Here is a 6,000-nt window from a genome sequence, read left to right as displayed (position 1 = left end):
ACCTCAGCAGTAGCAGACAGTGTTGTACCTCAGTGTTGTACCTCAGCAGTAGCACACAGTGTTATACCTCAGTGTTATACCTCAGTGTTATACCTCAGTGTTGTACCTCAGTGTTATACAGACAGTGTTGTACCTCAGTGTTGTACCTCAGCAGTAGCAGACAGTGTTGAACAGACAGACAGAATGAGAGTTTGACAACGTGAATATTTCATTGGATTACTTCTGTCTGTTTGTCTCTAGAGCCCTGAAGTGCATCCACAATGGAACCCTATTCTCTCTCTGGTGCACTTCTATAGACTAGAGACCTACGGTAGTGTGCACTACTTTTGACTGTAGACCTACGGTAGTGCACTACTTTTGCCCAGAGACCTACTGTAGTGCACTACTTTTGCCCAGAGACCTACTGTAGTGCACTACTTTTGCCCAGAGACCTACGGTAGTGCACTACTTTTGACTGTAGACCTACGGTAGTGCACTACTTTTGCCCAGAGACCTACTGTAGTGCACTACTTTTGCCCAGAGACCTACTGTAGTGCACTACTTTTGCCCAGAGACCTACGGTAGTGCACTACTTTTGATCGTAGACCTACGGTAGTGCACTACTTTTGCCCAGAGACCTACTGGAGTGCACTACTTTTGCCCAGAGACCTACGGTAGTGCACTACTTTTGATCGTAGACCTACGGTAGTGCACTACTTTTGCCCAGAGACCTACTGTAGTGCACTACTTTTGCCCAGAGACCTACTGTAGTGCACTACTTTTGCCCAGAGACCTACGGTAGTGCACTACTTTTGACTGTAGACCTACGGTAGTGCACTACTTTTGCCCAGAGACCTACTGTAGTGCACTACTTTTGCCCAGAGACCTACTGTAGTGCACTACTTTTGCCCAGAGACCTACTGTAGTGCACTACTTTTGCCCAGAGACCTACGGTAGTGCACTACTTTTGACCGTAGACCTACTGTAGTGCACTACTTTTGACCGTAGACCTACTGTAGTGCACTACTTTTGCCCAGAGACCTACGGTAGTGCACTACTTTTGCCCAGAGACCTAATGTAGTGCACTACTTTTGCCCAGAGACCTACTGTAGTGCACTACTTTTGCCCAGAGACCTACGGTAGTGCACTACTTTTGACTGTAGACCTACGGTAGTGTACTACTTTTGCCCTGAGACCTACTGTAGTGCACTACTTTTGCCCAGAGACCTACTGTAGTGCACTACTTTTGCCCAGAGACCTACTGTAGTGCACTACTTTTGCCCAGAGACCTACGGTAGTGCACTACTTTTGACCGTAGACCTACGGTAGTGCAATACTTTTGACCGTAGACCTACTGTAGTGCACTACTTTTGCCCAGAGACCTACGGTAGTGCACTACTTTTGCCCAGAGACCTAATGTAGTGCACTACTTTTGCCCAGAGACCTACTGTTATGCACTACTTTTGCCCAGAGACCTACGGTAGTGCACTACTTTTGACTGTAGACCTACGGTAGTGCACTACTTTTGCCCAGAGACCTACTGTAGTGCACTACTTTTGCCCAGAGACCTACTGTAGTGCACTACTTTTGCCCAGAGACCTACTGTAGTGCACTACTTTTGCCCAGAGACCTACGGTAGTGCACTACTTTTGCCCAGAGACCTACGGTAGTGCACTACTTTTGACCGTAGACCTACGGTAGTGCAATACTTTTGACCGTAGACCTACTGTAGTGCACTACTTTTGCCCAGAGACCTACTGTAGTGCACTACTTTTGCCCAGAGACCTACTGTAGTGCACTACTTTTGCCCAGAGACCTACTGTAGTGCACTACTTTTGCCCAGAGACCTACTGTAGTGCACTACTTTTGCCCAGAGACCTACTGTAGTGCACTACTTTTGCCCAGAGACCTACTGTAGTGCACTACTTTTGCCCAGAGACCTACGGTAGTGCACTACTTTTGCCCAGAGACCTACTGTAGTGCACTACTTTTGCCCAGAGACCTACTGTAGTGCACTACTTTTGCCCAGAGACCTACGGTAGTGCACTACTTTTGACCGTAGACCTACTGTAGTGCACTACTTTTGCCCAGAGACCTACTGTAGTGCACTACTTTTGCCCAGAGACCTACTGTAGTGCACTACTTTTGCCCAGAGACCTACTGTAGTGCACTACTTTTGCCCAGAGACCTACTGTAGTGCACTACTTTTGCCCAGAGACCTACGGTAGTGCACTACTTTTGACCGTAGACCTACTGTAGTGCACTACTTTTGCCCAGAGACCTACTGTAGTGCACTACTTTTGCCCAGAGACCTACTGTAGTGCACTACTTTTGCCCAGAGACCTACTGTAGTGCACTACTTTTGCCCAGAGACCTACGGTAGTGCACTACTTTTGACCGTAGACCTACGGTAGTGCACTACTTTTGACCGTAGACCTAATGTAGTGCACTACTTTTGCCCAGAGACCTAATGTAGTGCACTACTTTTGCCCAGAGACCTACGGTAGTGCACTAATTTTGCCCAGAGACCTACTGTAGTGCACTACTTTTGCCCAGAGACCTACTGTATTGCACTACTTTTGCCCAGAGACCTACTGTAGTGCACTACTTTTGCCCAGAGACCTACTGTAGTGCACTAGAGATAATAGGGTGTCATTTGAGATCCAGTCTACGACCCAACACATGACCCAGTCTACAACCCAGTCTACGACCCAACACATGACCCAGTCTACGACCCAACACATAACCCAGTCTACAACCCAGTCTATGACCCAGTCTACAACCCAGTCTATGATCCAACACATGACCCAGTCTATGATCCAGTCTACGACCCAACACATGACCCAGTCTACATCCCAGTCCATGACCCAGTCTACAACCCAGTCTATGATCCAACACATGACCCAGTCTATGATCCAGTCTACGACCCAACACATGACCCAGTCTATGACCCAGTCTACAACCCAACACATGACCCAGTCTATGATCCAGTCTATGACCCAGTCTATGACCCAGTCTATGATCCAGTCTATGACCCAGTCTATGATCCAGTCTACGACCCAACACATGACCCAGTCTACAACCCAGTCTACGACCCAACACATGACCCAGTCTATGACCCAGTCTACGACCCAACACATGACCCAGTCTATGATCCAGTCTATGACCCAGTCTATGATCCAGTCTATGATCCAGTCTATGACCCAGTCTATGACCCAGTCTATGATCCAGTCTATGACCCAGTCTATGATCCAGTCTATGACCCAGTCTATGATCCAGTCTATGACCCAGTCTATGATCCAGTCTATGACCCAGTCTATGACCCAGTCTATAGACCCAGTCTATGACCCAGACTATAGACCCAGTCTATGACCCAGTCTATAGACCCAGTCTATGATCCAGTCTATGACCCAGTCTATGATCCAGTCTATGACCCAGTCTATGACCCAGTCTATAGACCCAGTCTATGACCCAGCCTATGATCCAACACATAACCCAGTCTATGACCCAGTCTATGATCCAGTCTATGACCCAGACTATAGATCCAGTCTATGACCCAGTCTATGATCCAGACTATGACCCAGACTATAGATCCAGTCTATGACCCAGTCTATGATCCAGTCTATGACCCAGTCTATGACCCAGTCTATGATCCAGTCTATGACCCAGACTATAGATCCAGTCTATGACCCAGTCTATGATCCAGTCTATGATCCAGTCTATGACCCAGTCTATGACCCAGACTATAGACCCAGCCTATGACCCAGTCTATGACCCAGTCTATGACCCAGACTATAGACCCAGTCTATGATCCAGTCTATAATCCAGTCTATGACCCAGACTATAGACCCAGTCTATGATCCAGTCTATGATCCAGTCTATGACCCACTCTGTCTATGTGTCTGTGTGTCTGTGTGTTTGTGTCTGTATCCCCCTGTGTGTGTCTGTGTATGTCTGTGTGTGTCTGTGTGTGTGTGTGTCATTCTGTCTGTGTGTCTGTGTGTGCATCTGAGGAAGGCTGCTAATTCATGGACCAAATGTCGAGATGTGTGTGTCTGTGTGTCTGTGTGTCTGTGTGTGTCTGTGTGTCTGTCTGTCTGTCTGTCTGTCTGTCTGTGTGTCTGTGTGTCTGTCTGTCTGTCTGTCTGTCTGTCTGTCTGTCTGTCTGTCTGTCTGTCTGTCTGTCTGTCTGTCTGTCTGTCTGTCTGTCTGTCTGTCTGTCTGTCTGTCTGTCTGTCTGTCTGTCTGTCTGTCTGTCTGTCTGTCTGTCTGTCTGTCTGTCTGTCTGTCTGTCTGTCTGTCTGTCTGCGTGCGTGCGTGTGTGTGTGTGTGTGCCTGGGCACCGACAGTGATTATACGGCACCTCAAGCATTGGCTTAGGCCCTCTCCGGAATCCCAAATTGATTTGTCATTTATTTTTGGCTCGTCAAATTATCTTGTCATCTTATTTTGTGTGTATGTGGACTGTCTGCTCGCCTGGCCTCCTGATTGCTGCTTCTTCTCTTACAGAGAAGCCTTGGTATCTGGCAAGCAGCAGAGTCACTCCACCGCTGAGTCCCAAATGGCTCCCTATTCACTATATAGTGCACTACTTTAGACCAGGGTCTATAGGGTTAATACACTACTTTAGACCAGGGCCTATAGGGTTAGTACACTACTTTAGACCAGGGCCTATAAGGTTAGTACACTACATTAGACCAGGGCCTATAGGGTTAGTGCACTACTTTAGACCAGGGCCTATAGGGTTAGTGCACTACTTTAGACCAGGGCCTATAGGGTTAGTGCACTACTTTAGACCAGGGCCTATAGGGTTAGTGCACTACTTTAGACCAGGGCCTATAGGGTTAGTGCACTACTTTAGACCAGGGCCTATAGGGTTAGTGCACTACTTTAGACCAAGGTCTATAGGGTTAGTGCACTACTTTAGACCAGGGTCTATAGGGTTAGTGCACTACTTTAGACCAGGGTCTATAGGGTTAGTGCACTACTTTAGACCAGGGTCTATAGGGTTAGTGCACTACTTTAGACCAGGGTCTATAGGGTTAGTGCACTACTTTAGACCAGGGCCTACAGGGTTAGTGCACTACTTTAGACCAGGGCCTATAGGGTTAGTGCACTACTTTAGACCAGGACCTATAGGGTGAGTGCACTACTTTAGACCAGGGCCTATATGGTTAGTGCACTACTTTAGACCAAGGTCTATAGGGTTAGTACACTACTTTAGACCAGGACCTATAGGGTTAGTGCACTACTTTAGACCAAGGTCTATAGGGTTAGTACACTACTTTTGACCAAGGTCTATAGGGTGAGTGCACTATATAGGGTGCACAGGGTGCCTGGTCGAAAGTAGAGCATCAAGTCAATATGTTGCCATTTGGGACATACCCCATGATCACTCTGGAGCTGTTGCTACTGTTCTGTCTAAGTCACATCATTCAAACATCTCTCTCTCATTAATTAATTAATTAATTACCATTAATCTCTCTCTCTCTCTCTCTCTCTCTCTCTCTCTCTCAATCTTTCTCTCTCTCTCTCTCTCTCTCTCTCTCTCTCTCTCTCTCTCTCTCTCTCTCTCTCTCTCTCTCTCTCTCTCTCTCTCTCTCTCTCTCTCTCTCTCTCTCTCTCTCTCTCTCTCTCTCTCTCTCTTTCAATTCAATTCAATTCAATTCAATTCAAGGGGCTTTATTGGCATGGGAAACATGTGTTAACATTGCCAAAGCAAGTGAGGTAGATAATATACAAAAGTGAAATAAACAATAAAAATTAACAGTAAACATTACACATACAGAAGTTTCAAAACAATAAAGACATTACAAATGTCATATTATATATATACAGTGTTGTAACAATGTACAAATGGTTAAAGCACACAAGTTAAAATAAATAAACATAGATATTTGTATTTACAATGGTGTTTGTTCTTCACTGGTTGCCCTTTTCTTGTGGCAACAGGTCACAAATCTTGCTGCTGTGATGGCACACTGTGGAATTTCACCCAGTAGATATGGGAGTTTATCAAAA

Source organism: Salvelinus alpinus, chromosome 20 (assembly GCF_045679555.1).
Source record: "Salvelinus alpinus chromosome 20, SLU_Salpinus.1, whole genome shotgun sequence".
NCBI lineage: Eukaryota > Metazoa > Chordata > Actinopteri > Salmoniformes > Salmonidae > Salvelinus > Salvelinus alpinus.
This window is presented reverse-complemented; position numbering follows the sequence as displayed.